Source organism: Sus scrofa, chromosome 1 (assembly GCF_054392235.1).
Source record: "Sus scrofa isolate SSC_HxYL_T2T_F1_AM1 chromosome 1, Sscrofa_HxYL_maternal_Yorkshire_Landrace_v2.0, whole genome shotgun sequence".
In the NCBI taxonomy this organism is placed as follows: domain Eukaryota; kingdom Metazoa; phylum Chordata; class Mammalia; order Artiodactyla; family Suidae; genus Sus; species Sus scrofa.
The window spans coordinates 168,792,253-168,809,937 of NC_139383.1; the positions used below are offsets into that span (position 1 = coordinate 168,792,253).

At 39.4% G+C, this 17,685-nt stretch overlaps 1 protein-coding gene across 1 annotated transcript in view; it reads right to left on the minus strand.

The window, feature by feature from the left end:
- The window catches only part of SERPINB7 (serpin family B member 7), a 44,997-nt gene extending 28,124 nt beyond the window's left edge, over positions 1–16,873 (minus strand). Inside the window, exon 1 of the mRNA XM_001925047.6 lies at positions 16,802–16,873. The gene's annotated coding sequence lies outside the window, so the exon portion shown is untranslated. The remainder of the gene's footprint in view (positions 1–16,801) is intronic.
- Positions 16,874–17,685: the final 812 nt, after the last annotated feature.

Below are 17,685 nucleotides of genomic sequence, written 5' to 3' on the forward strand. Positions count from 1 at the left end.
CTGTGATAATTGACTAGAGCAAGCTGAAATACTTTTAATTCTGCATCCTTTCTATTATCTACTATTGAAGGGATAAAGTACTTTCAAGCAGTAAAATGGTCAGTAGGTAAAAGGCAAGGACTCTGAGTGTCACACAAACTGGATAATCCTCCTGGAATTATAAGAGTCAACCATAATTAAAACTCTTCTCACCATTGTTTTCTTCTCCACTTTAACTCAGACAACCCTCCCACAACTGCGTTTGCAATGGCTTATTTGGAAGTAACCAATCCCAAAGTGACATAAGGCCAAGAAGGAAACTCAGCCATGGGAATGGGCATGTCACATCAATTCTTCCCTCTTGCCCTACAGTAATAACCCAAATGTTCATAGGCCTTACCAATTCATGAATACAGATGAGGTCACATAATTGGTAATAACCTGACTTTGACTGTCTCTTGTCCTCACTTACATACCCAGAACTGAAGCCTGCTGATGTTTGATGGTTCCCAAAAGATTGCCCATCACCACATTAAGCCTCCCATGTTTCTCTTCTGTTTTGGTACCCACCCCCTATTGATGTCCTCCAGAACCCTTGAGGGCCCTTCACTTTTGTCACTGTTGCCTGTGCTCATTGAGAGAACACTGGTATCTCCCTCAAAAGTACCATTTCAGGGTGCCCTCATGGATGCCAAGCAGGGGGTTAGCACTTTCACTGGCTTCCATGAAGAAGTAGGAACAAGGACCCTTCTCCACTCTTATTTTACTTCATCGCCAGGCATTTGGCAGAGAAGCTTGCTGCACCTGTATCTTCCAGAACATGTCACCCAGTTTCTCTGGCTGAAGCTTATCCTTGGGATAGGAGGAAAAAGAGAGATTATTCTACCTTTCTTATGTTATTCACCCATTGTACTCATAGACACCCATGCATAAACATCCTTCTGGTAGATTCTTTGTCTCAATTAAATGAATGATTATAAAATAGGCCCTTTGAGGGAACTACCAAACCACCACATGACTCAAATATATCTGCATTTTCTCTACTATTACCACTGAATTTTCTGTCTTTAACATTTTCTATGATGGTTTTATCTGAATACTCTCCTGTTATCATCCTCAAGTGAACTGCTAGCATAATATAAAGTGAATAAAAAATGTCCATCTGGAGTTCCCATCATGGCTCAGAAAGAACAAACCCGACTAGTATCCATGAGAATGCGGGTTTGATCTCTGGCCTCATTCAGTGGGTTAAGGATCCAGCATTGCTGTGAGGGGCAGCATAGGTCACAGTCACATCTCAGATCCCACATTGCTGTGGCTATGGCATAGGACAGCAGCTGCAGCTCTGATTTGAGCCCTAGCCTGGAAACTTCATATGCTGCAGGTGCAGCCCTAAAAAGCCAAAAAAAAAAAAAAGTCCATCTTTCCCAACAGAAAGATGAGAAATAAAAGAGCTGGTCTACTTAGACCAAAAGGTATTCTCTGCTCCAAAATTTGTGTGTCCTATGTGCCTAGGGAGTAATTTTACAAACAATAGGAGAAATTCCCTGTGTCTGGTAGAGCATAAACTGTTTTCAAACAGTCGTTCTAGTGCTAACTCCACAAAAAAGTGGGTATTTTTTCCACATAGCTTTGATTGTCAATCTCAGAAAGTTTTGATTCATAGTAGTTCTCCAGCTACATAGACAATTTTTTTTAAATTTTTTTCAGGGTTAAAAAAAACTAATCAGGAGCTTCCTGGTGGCTCAGTGGATTAAGGATCCTATGTTGTCACTGCTGTGGCTTAGTTCACCGCTATGACACAGGTTGGATCCCTGGCCACAGAACTTTCACATGCTGCTGGCACGGCCAAAAAAAAAAAAAAAATCTAATTTAACATGCTAGTGTCCATTATTGTAAAGCTCTATATTCTAGATATCAAAAGACATACACTACTGTACAGCACAGGGAACTATATCCAATCACTTGGGATAGAACATGATGGAAGATAGTATAAGAAAAGTGATGTATGTATATGTGTGACTGGGTCACTATGCTGTACAGCAGAAACTGACACAACACTGTAAATTGACTGTACTTTGAGAAAAAATTTTAAAAATTAAGAGAAAATAATAAAGGTGAGAAAAAAATTTTTAAATAAAAACATAAATAAAAGACATAGACTCCTTCAGGCCCAAAACCAAGAATTCTTCTTCTTCCCTCTATGTATATGATAGTGTCTGATATTATATTAAGACTTAATAAATGTTTATTGAATGAGTGAAATAACCTAGGGTAAAGGTAGTGTTATAACAGAAGGTCAAGCAAATGAGAGCTCTAAGAAAGAAATGATTAATTAGCAGAGGGAATCTTAAGAAGGCCTCATAAATGAGCGAGCATCTGGTCTGGCTCTTGGAAAATGAAGATAAGATGCATTCCAGGGAGAAGTAACAGCATGACTAAAGACTCCTGGGAATTGATGTACATCCTGTGTCCTGGGAGTAGACAGCAAACACCTAATCAGGTGATGTTGATCAAGTGGAGGTATTTCAGGCCCTGCTGCCTGAATGGATGATGAGGTCACCATCAGGGACAGAGATTTCAGAAGACATTTCAGCAGTAGGAGTATGCATAACAGAGGGGAAAATCATAAATTTAGCCTTGGTATATTGAATTTGAGATCTCCAAAGGACATTCTGTTGGAAAAAAAAGTAGTTGGAAATTCAGGTCTGCATATAAAAGGAGTCGTTGATGATATACATGCTTATTTGAAGGGTTTATATATAGGTGATAATTAAAACCATGAAAAGAGATCCCAAGACAAAAAGTCCAAAAAGTCTATAGCAAGAAAAAGAAAAACACAATTCCCTAGGAAATTGCTACATTTAAGTTATAGGCGTAACAAGGCTCCAGATATCTGAAGTGACTTTGAAAGGTCAGGCAACCAGCTTTGTTGCCTTTATTTTATGGGTTGAAGTGACAATAGCATATAGATTACATCTTTAAAAAGGAAGAATATGTACTGTGCATATGAGACCTATAAGAACATACTAAATACATATAAACTAAATGGCAAATTTGCCAAAATTAGGAAATAGTAAAAACTTCCTTTATTATGGTCATTTTATTTTAAATTATGTTAATTTAATTATGGGTAAATATAAAATAAAAATAAAACTGAGAATAAAAAAATGGGACCACCAAAATCCAGTCTGTGTAAGAAGTCACATTAAAAAAAAACACATATCCCATTCCACTTATTTGGGTTTCCTTAAAGATACCACGCCGAGGATTTCACAAAGGAAGTCACAGAAAAAGTAGGGCCTCCTGTATCCTTTTTAGATATCTCTTCCCCTCCCCAAACCTTCACTCATAGCAGTAGGTAGATATCCTTCCCTGTATCTCAAATGCACAGTTTCATCACCACAGTGATGTCTTGGTTTTCTCACATCTCTTCCTTTCTTGCATAAGTTCACACTATTCCCATTCATGGAACACCTACTGATGCCCATCCAGTCTGCCCACCATGCAAAGTGCATGCACATCTTTTGGAAGTTCAGCTTTTCTCCCACTTTATCATCCTCTTTGTTCTGGTGATAGTGAATAAATTCAGTGGGGGGCGGGCATGTGTGTGTGTGTGTGTGTGTGTGTGTGTGTGTGTGTGAAATAGGAAGAAAATAAGGTAAGACAGCAAATGACTTTAAAAACATAGCCACTGGGGAGTACCCGCTGTGGCCCAGTGGAGACGAACCTGACTAGCATCCATGAGGACAGAGGTTTGATCCTTGGCCTCACTCAGTGGGTTAAGAATCCAGCATTGCTGTGAGCTGTGGTATAGGTTGCAGACATGGCTCGGACCTGGCATTGCTGTTGCTGTAGGCCAGCCTAATACAGCTCCCATTCGACCCCTAGCCTGGGAACCTCCATATGCCGCAGGTGCGGCCCTAAAAAGAAAGACCAAAAAAAAAAAAAAAATAGCCATTGGATAAATACTATGGATATATATTGAACTCTGTACCTTGATAACAAAGAATACATTTCAAGTGCCCATGACTTATTCATAGAAAATGGTTACATATTCGGTCACAAAGAAACCACCAGTAATTTCAATAAAAGTGAATACTACAAACAAAACCTTCTGGTCACATCACAACAAAACGAGAGTTTACTAACAAAAAAAATCCTCCCACATGGATAGTTATATATATATATTCCTGTTAACTCATAGATGAAAGAGAACATTAAAAAATGAAATCATAAAAAAAATTTTAATGACAATGGTTTTCAAAATAGGAAAAACACACTCTATCCTATTATTTCCCTGCTAATTACAACTAAAATCCCTGGACGAAAGCTATAAAAGAACTGCCAAAAGACTCTGAAAGGTGAAAAAAAAAGAAGAAAGAATGGCTAGGAACCTCAGGACTGGAGGAAAACTTGGTGTTAAATTTGCTGTAATGGGAGTCCCTGTTGTGGCATGGGGAAATGAATCCGGCTAGTATCCATGAGGATGAGGGTTTAATCCCTGACCTTACTCGGTGGGTTAAAGATCTGGTGTTGCCTGCCGTGAGCTGTGGTGTAGGTCACAGACACGGCTTGAATCCCACGTTGCTGTGGCTATGATGCAGGCTGGCAGCTATAGCTCCGATTCGATCCCTAGCCTGGAACTTCCATATATGCCAAGGATGCGGCCCTTAAAAAAAAAAAAAAAAAAAAGAAAAGAAAAGAAACTTGATGGAATGTTTTTTTCCTGTACATCCTAGCATAGGTTCCACAATCTAGAACTTCTAACAGGGTCAGGAAAAAAGTTTCCAAGGAGAGCCTGTTCTCTCCAGCCAGAGGTGGAGGAAGAAGGTAGCCCTACAGGACAGAGCTCTTTCGACTCCGCTCACTATGTTACAGACAGATGTCAGGTCTGTATGTGAAAGAAGTCGTCAACGACATACATGCCAGTTTGGGGTTTTTTTATATGTATAGGTGATAATTAAAACCTTGAATGAGATTCACAAAGAGAAAGTCTAGAGCAAGAAGAAAAAAAACACAATTTCCCCCTGGGAAATTCCCTACCCCCTCCTCACTGGCCTGATTACTACAGACAGTGGGGTGAAACTGTGGTGACTAGCCCCACCCCCTCACCAAGAAACTCAATCAGAAGCAGCATCCCACCCCTATCCACTGGTGTGGCTGTGGGCACAGAGTCTACCTGCTCCCACCTGCACTGAGAGCACAGAGTCTGGGAGGTGGATTCCTGTCAACCAGCACCTCCCTGAAAGAAGGGAAATGAAGAACTCAGTTGCCAACAAAAAGGGTAGCAGCTCCCCTGTCCCCACTCCCAGCCAGAGAGTATGAGGAGTTGGTGAAGAGACAGGAGATGGAGAAAAGGATCCTTCAGATTTGGACCTAAAGTCCTGGCTTCATCCCTATTCCACTTAGCTATAAAACCGAACAGAACCAATAAAACAAAGGCTTTGAGAACTGAATTATGGTGTCATTTCATATGAGCCACTGGGTCATGCAAAAAGACAAAGCAAAGACTTTGACAACAAAATCGACATTAAAATCACAGCCCGCAGAAGTGGGGCAGGATGTATGTATTTTCTGACCATAAACCTGTTAACTACCTACTAAAAAAAGAAGATTTAAATGGAATCAGAGCTTCATTATATAAAACTCAAAATGTCTAGGACACCATACAAAATTACTCATTATACCAAAACCCAGGAAAATTCTTAATTCACATGACAGAAGACAATCAATAGATTTCAATGTCAAGATAATACAGATCTTAGAAATATCTGACAGATATTTTCAGACAGCTATCAGGATATGTAAAGAACTCTTAAAAGTGAGGGAAAAGGACCTAAAATTTTTATAGAGAAATGTAGAAAAACATGAACAGATAATTCACCAAAAATGTGTTTAGTTGGGTTTTGTTTTGTGTGTGGGTTTTTTTGTTGTTTGTTTGTTAGTTTTGTTTTGTTTTTACATAGGCTTTATTTTCAGAGAAATGTTATGCTCACATCAAAATTAAGGGAAAGATAAGTAGATTTCCCACATACTTCCTGCCTCCACTCCTACACAGCCTCCCACACAATTGACATCCCCACCAGAGTGGTATATTGGTCACAAGATAGGGAAGTCCATTGACACATCATCAATGCCCATAGTTTATATTAGAACTTACTCCTTTGCTCTATTGTCAGTGGGTTTGTACAAATGCATGACATGTAGTCACATTCTAGTATTATGCAGACTAGTTTCACCGCTAAAAATCCTCCATGCTCTGCCTAGTCATTTTTCCCCACCTCTCCACTCCTATTTTAAATTTTTATGCTTAAGATATATGATTTCTTTTACTCTTTTATGTTTAGAAACTCCTCCTCGGGACTGAGATTCAATACCTAGTTACTCTGGCTGGTTTGTTTTGTTTTATGTGTTTCCTTCTATAATTTTTTGATATGAAGTGAAGATGTACATATTTAATAATAATAATAATGGCTAATCAATCATCCTGCCGATATTTAAACTCTCTTTCCCTCAAATATGTGACTCCCATTCATCACAAGCTAAATTTTAACTACGTAAGTCTGCCTCTGAGTTATACGCTGTGCCATTCACCTGTCCCTTTACTTTTTTGTCAGTTAAAACTGTTTGAAAGAAATACATTTCAGTGTCTGATAGGGTAAACCCCTCAAAATTGCTCTTTGTTTTTGAAACATTCTTGACTATGTTCATTGATTTAATTTTTCCACAGGAATTTTTAGATGTATTTTTCAAGAAAAAAAATCCCATTACAGGGCAGAGTTTCATTAATTTCCATGATTTTAAAAATATGCTGAGTCACTTGTGACTTAAGCAGAATAGCCTTGGTTCTCTGGTACAGTGACTCCTAGAAGCCTAATATGAAGAACACTTTTAATCGGCAGCCTGGGAGAAACAGGAGATAGCATTCATGGGATGTAGCAATGGATGAGGCCAGCCAGAACTCAAGTAAGCAGAGACCTGACTTCCTTCAAGCAAGAACAAAGAATTCACTTACTCAGTGTTTATTTGAATACGAATCAGGTAGAAAACAATAAGGCTTTTAAACCTCCAGACACGGATAGATTGCAGTATGAGCTGAAGAGTAGAAAGGTAGTAGCATCTTCTTGGATTAGCTAACCAAATTCCACCCACCCTCACCTCCACTCCAGATATTAGGAACCAAGGCCGTGCTTAAGATAAATTCATCCAAATATATCAGATCAGTTACCATTCATAAGAGTCTGAGTCTTGGAAGAAGTCCTTTCTTTTACCCTGGATGTTGGCTAAGTTTTACTCTCAGATGTGCCTTCAATTTATTTCATTATGTACATGACATGCAGAGTTTCTGTTTTCATAACTTGGGAAATACCACACAATTGTAATTGTATTGTAATGCAATTCTTTACAGTGACCCATTTAGACACACAGGTCAAACTTGTTCTTTTCTGGGTTCCTTGGCCTGGAATATGCACCCAAGTCATGGAATTCTCAAAGCATGGCATGGCAAGATGTTAGGACTTGTCACCAAAAACTAGACCTTAATTTAGAAAAATAACAGTGGGTTCATGTTCAAGGGGCATGATCTTTAACAAAGGAAAATAGCTACAGTATTCTTGGCCCAATGGCCACTAATTTCTGCCTCACTAAAATCAAACCAAAGATATTGCTAAAAGCTACAATTCACCTGGATTATGGGTCTTAAGCCACTAACCTCCTTCTCTGACTTCCTATTATTTAATGTACACTTCATAAATGCTTTATATTCCCAGAACGACTACTTAAATCTTGCACTAGAAATCATCCTTTAGGTCCAGCATCTAACGAATCTTAATGTTACCAAATTTAGCTTCTGACTCTGCCGTCATCAGGATTTTTTAAAATAAAACAAGTGGGCAGAGTTTCCGTGCCTGCCCCGCTTGCATCTCTCACAAGTGTCCTATCTTCATAAATCTATTTCTTGCCTAAAAATAAATACATAAAACAAATGTATTTTTAGACTTGCTCATAAATTTGAAGTAGATTGTTAAGGAATTTTTGAATTATTTAAAAGTTAGACCAGCTTAAATAGAAAATCATTTTAGTTTGAAATTTTTTAAATATATACCTTTGTAAATGTTATTATTAACAACAGAAACCCTATAGAGCACTGTTTTCTAATGATCAGTTTATTTTCTAGAAGAGGTCTTCATGGTTTCCACTTGTAGAAAAAAGTGGGAAAAAAACGCTTGTTAAGAAAAAATCGTAGCAAGAAAGTTTGAAGCACAAGTTTGCATGGAAGAGATAAAAATTTTTCAACAACTCCCTGTAGCAATTCGGAAAAATTATGTAAACATTTCAACAATGAAAAGCAGAGGTTTGTGTATTGGTTAAGATAATCCATCTCTTTCTAGAGCACAATTTTCATCCATCCTTCTATTCTTTTCCAAAACAATTATAAAGCAAGTGTGTAACTAACCACAATTCTCCCAAATCCCAAAGAGATGGAATATGTTTAACTTAACACTAGACCACAGTAGCTAGAGTCACCACCTTGTTTTGTTTTCTGATATAATCTAAAATAGGTTATATCAGCTATAATAACTAATATATAATAATATATTAATAATAATAGTAACTAATCTCATATAAATCTCATTAACCTCTTGATTCATAATTATCTGCTTATATTATGGGCATGAGGGTAATTCAGTATTTTATTTATTTATTTATTTATTCATTTATTTTTTGCACTTTTTAGGGCCACACCTGCATCAAATGGAAGTTCCCAGGCTCGAGGTTGAATCGGCTGTAGCGCCACCAACCTATGCCACAGCCACAGCAATGCAGAATCTGAGCCGCATCTGCGACCTATACCACAGCTCACGGCAATGCCAGACCCTTAACCCACTGAGTAAGGCCAGGGAATTAAACCTGCATCCTTGTGGATACTAGTTGGGTTCATTAACCACTGAGCCATGACGGGAACTCCTTCAGTATTTAATTTTTAATGTTCCATTATATATGTCTATAACTCTCATTTTATGATCGAATACATAATAATTGAGAAATAAAAATGAATTTAGAATGTGTCTGTAAATGTAGTGAAACATGTCATCATATTTAATGACTCTTCTCCTCCTGAATGTTTGTAGTTGAAAAGGCAAAGCTTATTTTACATACCCATTTTTAAAAGCAATAGTGTTCATAGCACTTGATTATAAAGGGAACAAATACTCAAAATGACAGAACAAGTGATTGTCAAATATATATTAAAAAAAAAAAAAAACAAACCTCAGGCCTTCTGACTCAGTGTCCTATACTGCTGGATGAAAGTCAAATGAAGCCTGCACCGCACCCTCTTAGTCTCCTTGTCTGGATCCGCCTAATCACTCTGTGCTCTAAATCTTTATTTCTTTTCTCCCTCCTGCTTTTATTCCAAGAGATCTCTTCTCATCAATTCTAAGACTACACACCACAAAGACTCTCAAATTTGCATTTCCAGACCTGATATCTCCTTGAACTTTGTATTCCAAAGCCCACTTGACCACTCACAGGTATCTCCATCTTCACCTTAAAAATCTGCCCTCATCATCTCTCTCCCAAACCTGCCTTCCTCTCCAGCTTCCTCCATCTCAGTAAGTGGGCCTTCCATTGGCCCTGATGTTCAAGTATGAAGTTTGAGAGTGATCTTCAATGTCCCCATCTGTCCCATAGTCACGCAGTCCATCACCAAGTGCTACTACTTCCTCCTCCAAAATATACCTCAAGTCTGTCCACTTATCATCACTCCATGGACTCCCTTAGTCCGAATCACCATCATTTTTCATCTGAACTCTTTTAGGAATTTCCTTACTGCTCTCTCCTCTTTCACTCTTATTCTTCTCCAACCTATCCTCTACTATCATCCAGAATAATTATCTTCAGACATAAGGTGGATCATGTTGCCTTGCTGCTGAGAGCCCTTTAAAGACTTTCTATGTTCTAGACATTTCCTACCAGGCCTTCCATGATCTGGCCATGCCACCTGTTACCCCTTCTTCACCACTTTCCTCCTCACTCCTGTAGAGGGTTGAATTATAACACCCCCAGATATATCTGGTACCTGTGAACATAACCTTATTTGGAAATAAGGTCTTTGTAGATTTAATTAAATCTTTTGAGATGAAGTCATCCAAAATTACCCAGGTAGACTCCAAATCCATGACCGATGACCCCATAAGACAAAGAGGGGTGACACTTCAGACACAGAGACATGAAGGAGAAGGCAAGTGAAGACAGAGGCATAGAATGGAATGGTGTGTCTGCAAGGTAAGGAAGTCTAAAGCACCAGAAGCTTGAAGAAGCAAGCCAGGATTCTCCGCAGAGACGTCGGAGCATGTGTTGGCTTGCTGACTCTTTCGTTTCAGAATTCTGAACCTCAGAACTGTAAGAGAATACATTTGTGTTGTGTTAAGCCACAAAGTTTGTGGTAGTTTTTTATAGCAGCCTTAGGAACGTAATACAGTCCCTAAACTCCCATATGCTGGTCTTTCAATTATTTAAAAGAGTCAGCTTTCTTTTCCTCAAAAGCAGGTTTCTACCACTAGGAATGAAAATCAGAACCTCTACATAAATGTACCTTTTCAAAGAGGCTTCCTCAAAACCTAATCTAGGAGCTCCTGTTGTGGCTTGGGGGTAACAAACCCGACTAGTATTCATGAGGATGCAGGTTCAATCCCTGGCCTCACTCAGTGGATTAAGGAGCTGTGTAGGTCGCAGATGCAGCTTGGATGCCACATTGCCATGGCTGTGGTATAGACCTGCAGCTATAGCTCCAGTTAGACCCCTGGCCTGGAAACTTCTGTATGCCAAGGGTGTGGCCCTAAAAAGACAAAAACAAAACATTCCACCTAATCTAAATCAGGCCCTCCCTCCTATACTCAGAGGCATTCAGTTTAGTGTTTATAAGAACTCATAACTATACTGCTGTGTATTTGTTGAACATCTTCTCATTTTACGATTTAGGATCCATGAAGCCAATGACTGTGCTTTATTGTGCAATAACCTCTATCCTAGCAGAGTAGACACTAAAAACAGTTCTTCAATACATGACATTACAGAGATAAAAGGGGACTAAATGATTTCCTTTTGTTTGTAGGTATTCTGAGAAGTGGCTTACCCCATAGCGAGTTAGCTGAAATCCATCAACTATGTTAAAGTTAAATTTTAACTAAATACTAATTAAATAAATTATATCCCACAGATAGAAGATTAATCTAATCAAACTCATGTAAGTTGAAATGAAAATGCCATTATAAGGGAAAACACTTCCTACTTGATATTTTTCCCCTGGAAAACTAGGCTAATCATTTGCATGCATACACCAACTACCACCTGACCTGGCTTAGCTGGCCAAAATACACAGTGGAAAACCCTGCCAGGAAAAGCCATCCACATCGGATCCTTGGCACCTGCATCTTTTCATGAATGTGCCTGAAGTGAGGATGCTTAGTACAAACCACCTCTCCCCATTTCCCTTCAGCCCATAAGCATGTCTATAAGGCTGCCCTGTCTCCTAATACCTGATACACACACAGATGCATACTGTGTGCAGACTCAATAATAGTGACGGTCTTGGGCGGGTGAGATTAGGATCAGGATACAAAGAGTATATTGCAAGCAATGAGAGAAAAACATTGTAATCTTATTTCAGAGGGAAATTTCAAGGACATGTTGGTACTGTGCCAACAAAGTCAATGAAGAGTATTAACTATCCTAGAACTTCTCTTAATAAATTTTCCCATTAAAACCCTTCATAGTGGCTTTTTCCTCCTCCAATCTTTTTCATTCATTCACTCATTGAATCAGATTTTCATTTAGCATCTTCCAAGCACTAATGCTGTATTTATACTGTGTAGGTAAGAAACAGCCCCTGCCCTCGGTGGGCCCAAAGTCTGGTAAGGGAGACAGTTTCTTGAGCAATTCAAGGAGCAGGAGAAGTGTGTCTGTGTGAAGGGTGCTATGAGAATGTGGCCAAGTGACAGTGACACCAGGTATGAAGAAATGATTGTTAGACTATGAGGACAACACACCCTCCTAGTCAAGCGACTTGTAGTTGAGGCAGCAGTTTAGGGAAGAATAAGGAAACAAGAAAGGCTCCCTCAGAAATGAAAACTTATCAGGAAGGCAAACTAGACCATGAACATGAAGAGGCACTCTATGCCAGTCATTCTGATTTGTGGAGCACTCAGCACTTACAATTACATGAAAAATAAAGCAATGCATTGTAGAAATTTAGAGAATGTGTTTCATCAGGAACTCTTGGGAGAAGGTGTTGACAACGCTTTTCTGTAAGGGGCCAGATGGTAAATAATTGGGGGGTTGTGGGCCAGATGGCCATCTGTCACAACTCAACTCTTAAGTTGTAGCATAAAAGCAAACAAACATATCAAATAAGTAAACAAATGGACATGACTGTGTCCAATAAAACTTTTTTTACAAAACCAGGTGACAAGCCAGGTTTGGACTGAGAGGTAAAATTTGCCAATCTCTGCCCTAAAGCATTAGATGGCACTCTGAAAGTCAAATAGGAGGTTAAAGCCTTTGTCACACAGTTGATTTTTGACAGACCAATATCTAACTTTATAATTTAAAAATGTGGCACCAGGAGTTTCTGTCGTGGCTCAGCAGAAAGGAATCTGACTAGCATCCATGAGGAGGCAGGTTTGATCCCTGGCCTCACTCAGTGGGTTAAGGATCCAGCATTGCCATGAGCTATAGTGTAGTTTGCAGATGTGGTTCAGATCTGACATTGCCATGTCTGTGGTGTAGGCCAGCGGCTGCAGTTCTGATTCGACCCCTGGCCTAGGAACCTCCATATGCCTCAGGTGCAGCCCTAAAAACACACACACACACACAAAAATGTGGCACCAACTAAATCTAGAAAAAGATAATAAATTAGCTTCTCTCTCTCTCAACTCTCACAAGCATCAATTTATTATCACTATTTATTTTATTATCATTATTCCTATGTTGCAACTGAAAATTGAAATTTCAAGCTATTCAGTTTCTTTCCCAAGGGTACACATGTTGTAAGAGATGGAACAGAATTTATACACAAACATTCAACATTAGAAGAATCAGAAAATCCAGAATCTAAATTTTCATTTTGCAACTAAATTTCCTAGACAAGGAAGATAAGCCTTTTGTGTTACTAACTCTTCACATGGAACAGAAATGTTCAAAACAGTGATGGTAAGTGTGGGAAGAGGTAGAGGATTTGAAAAAAGGAAGGTTTTTAATTAACTATAATGCCAACTACGAAGAAATGGGTCCTTATGAACTTTACACACACACACACACACACACACACACACACACACACACACACACACACCAGGACTCTGGAAACAACTGGATAAATCTAAAATATAGGACAGGAGTCTGTGAGGGAGGCACAGTGCCAAGCCTAAGTACTGTAGATAATTAATCCATTCTAATCTGACAGAATCTTCTTCACCAGCTTCTCAAACAATACTGAGAATGGAGTCAGGGACCTCTGTTTATCCTCCACCAGATTTTGGCTGAGAAGAAGTGAAGATCTGGACCTGCTATGTCAGGAATGAATGGCTGCATATGGCTTTTAAAAACCTTTAACAAGTGACTGGGTTGGGCCTCTTATATTGCAGTGTCATCACTGGATGCCTCTGATGGTACTGCAGGTAAGGCTGGGGACAAACCACTCATAAATTCATGCTCTATGTCCCATAGATATTAATGGCCAGTCACTCTATGATATTCAGGAAAATGCATTCCCAACTAATTCGCTGAAACATTCCAAATACCCACCCATTGAGTGTACTATATTCTTTATTGGACTTGGTACACGGTAGAGTTCATAATTTAAGACTGAAACAGATACCAACAGGTGTGAAAACATGGCTCTTGTCTTTACTTTGTATCCTCTAAGTCATGTTCTCATTACATAACATCCATGTGCTTTGGAAGAAAGTGTCCTTCCACTTTTAAACTTCAAAGGTTCATGTGTAAGTCTCTGATATATATCTCAATAAATATTGTTACTAATTGTTTCCACCTTTGGTGATAAGTAGCAAAGAATTGGTAACCTGTATACTGACTTTATATAAAGAACTTTATACTTTTTATTCATGAAGAGATGTAATTCTTGTCAATATCTGAAAAACAATTTTTAAAGCTCTTCGAAACACAAATCTATTAAACACAGCTTACCTCACTAACACCTTTTTAAAACATTTTTATAGGAAATCTTGTGTGTGAAACTTTTTTTTTACTAGCTCACCTTTTTAAATGATGCCATGGCAGGTGAACTTTTCTCAGCTAAACCTGAAAACTCCAACATCTGCCATTAAAACAGGGTAATTACATGCCTGGGGACTAATAGGAAAAAGCTAGGGTCATTCTTTTTTGTTTGTTTGTTTTTTTGTTTTTATTGCCACGTACACAGCATATGGAAGTTCCTGGACCAGTGATTGAATCTGAACTGCAGCAACACCAGATCTTTAACTCACTGAGCCAGCCAGGAATTGAACCCACACCTCTGCAGTGACCTGAGCCACTGCAGTCGGATTCCTAACCCATTGCACCACAGTGAGAACTCTGCATCATTCTTATTTTGTCTCTAATTTTTTTTGCCCTAGTAATAAGAGGCCCTCTTCATGCCTACTCTAACCCCAAAATTTCTTTAACTTCTTATTACAGGAAAGAAAAAATTGAAAAAGTGGGGGAAATAAGAAGAAAAGTAGCAGTGGATGAGGGAGTGTTTTTCATCATTTCAGAAGAAATAGGAAAAAATGGAAAGTCTCTAATGATGGCCTCAAACACAGTTCAATGCCTTCATTTAGATATTGCTGGGCACTAAGACATTATAAAGACATTTTTCCCTGCCTCCTTCCAAATAATCCAAGGTCTAAAAATAAATTTGGAAATTAGACTGTGGTTTGAGGACTGTGATGATTGGAGATACCGGGAAAGTGCTTTGGAGGCAGTCAGGGTGGGGTGGGGTGCTTACAGAAGGTTTTCCAGCAGAGAAGATGCTCAAACTCTGTCTAAGCAGGGAGAGGAGAAGGTCATGAGGGTCAGTGGGCTCAGACACAGAGAAGTACAAACCCTGCTGTCCTTCCCACTCCAGCCTCTCTCTGATGACTAGCTTTATCTAACCAGTCTCTCTCTACTCCTTCAGAGAAAATTCAAAGACGACAGGGTTTGTACCTACACAGATTCATTTGTGGAGCTTTTAGCTCATTTTTTAAAAATGTTTTATTATAGTTGATTTACAATGTTCTGTCAATTTCTGCTGTTACAGGAAAGTTGCTTTTAGCTCTTTACTGCCATTCCAGTTAGCTTTACCTGTGGCCACATAACCAAATTCAGACAGGAAAACATAATCTGATTAGCTCTCAAAGAATAAACGAGGAAATCTGTGTTGGCTTTATAGCAAACCCAAACCTGACCTTTACTCATGAAACGTGAATAAAACTGACACATTTCCCTGGCGTAAAATTTAGTGTTTTGACCCACCCTGTAGAGATCTGTGTCTCTATCTATCCATCTATATATCTATCTATCTATCTATCCATCTATCTATCTATCCATCCATCCATCCATCCAACTAAGATTTGACAAATTACTTTGCTAATTGCTTCCCAGCTCTAAAATCTTTTGAGTCCTTTAGCTGAATCTCAACTTTCTCTTTACTTTTTTTTTTCTTTCTTTTTTTTGCTTTTTAGGGCCGCACCCGCAGCATATAGAGGTTCCCAGGCTAGGAGTCAAATCAGAGCTACAGCTGCTGGCCTACACCACAGCTCATGGCAACGCCACATCCTTAACCCACTGAATGATGCCAGGGATGGAACCCGAAACCTCACGGTTACTAGTCGGATTTGTTTCCACTGCACCACAATGGAAACTCCTTAGTTAGTTTTTACTGGGTGCAAAAATACTGGCAGAGGTGTCCAGGCTATAAATGGTTATAGAAGAAAACAATTTCAGTTCAGAGGTATTCTAAAACTGAACCATACCCAGCTTTGGATATATTGAAGAAGATTCATACTTAAAAGTGCATTATATTACTAAAGACAATAACAACAACAAACCCAAGCCTCTTATTATTATGTTAAAGTTGCCAAATATCATTGATAATAACTAAAGTATACTCAACAAGGAGTATCTAAAACCTGGCAGATTTTTTGAGAATTATCATCATTATATCGTGGTCTCTAGCTTTTTTTTTTTTTTTTTCTTTTGCCTGGGAGTTGACATATAACATGTTACCAGGGTTTTGGATGATTTTCTTTTAAAAAGAAAGAAAAAATAGTGGAAAATACAAGCTTGTAAATATTCACTCACACACATTTATTCTGTATTGTTGTGAAGCCTGGTCAAAAGCCCAGATGCAAGCATTAAATATATTCAGTGTGAAAGTTATGTTTTATAAGTGTCTGGATTTGTTCAGCAGTTTGTAGGCATTTATCATACAAGGTCAAGAAGAAAGCTGATTTTCCTGTGGTTCCCAATGTGATTGATGCTGCCATCCACTGCCATTTTTATCTCCAAGACTACTCTACAACAACCCCGTACAGAACAGAGATTGGCTAGGAAAGCATACGGTGCCTTCAGGGATGTGCAGGAGGCTAAGGTTTTGCCAGGCAAGGAAGTACCTGACTATAGACACCCAGATACTAGAGGCAAAGCTATTACTCTGAAGGAAGATGAATGCTTACAACAGGAAGAGTCCTCAGGCTCCAGGTCTTCCCCATCCATCTCAGAGAGTCTGCTAACACTTAGCCTAGAACAATCCAGCATGCACAAGAATGCCACTTACCTCCTCACTGCTGTTCTTCAGCCCTCACTGCTGGGCTCAGTTCCTCCTGCCTCCTCCCTCCTAAAAGTCCTTACTCCTCCCACCTCACTCCTGCCAAGATTCAGAGGAAATTTCCCAGACTTCCCTTTGGCTCAACCCCAAGGGAGAGGTTGAGAACAGCAGCAAACAGTAGCAGCAGCAGCAGCAGGACAGCAATGCATGAAAATTCCCTCCCCTCTCATAGACTGTGCTAGGAGGAAAAGCACAGAAGGGACACCAGGAGGAACTCCAAATGGCCTTCCCTGTCCAGCTCAAGAAGGCACGTGGCATCTCTCTGCTCAGCAGAAAACAGCAGTGCCATGATGTCTGTTTTTCACCCCGCTACTTGATCACAAGGAAGTAAACCCAACAAGCCACGGAAGCAAAACATTCTAAAGACTGTCCTTTCACGTTCCCTTCTCAACTGTGTACACCTGGATGTGGGACAGGTTATAGTTTAGGGGTGGGAAATCAGAGCCAGCAGGAAAGAACACAGGAGGGGATAAACATGAGGATGAGCCATAGCAAGAGTGGCCGAGCACCAGGAACAGCTTTAGACAACCCTGTCCTCTGTCCAGGACTGAGGTCAAAGACCTGGGCTTTATTCGCTTCTAGGGCAGCCATTATCAAGAGTTCAAACAGTGTCCTGAAAGATGAAGTGACTCAGGTCCTAGGTCTCATGGTAAGCTTGCAACATAAGGTTTTTGCAAATAACAAAGGGCAACATGCAACTCTGGAGAAATACTGACAATCCCCATACACAGCAGAGATCATAGTATGAAACAAACATCAAGATGTGTCTTCAGGGAAGTGCATTTTGGTGGCAAAATACAGGAGGCATGGTGTAGTTGGAAATTCCAGCTCCT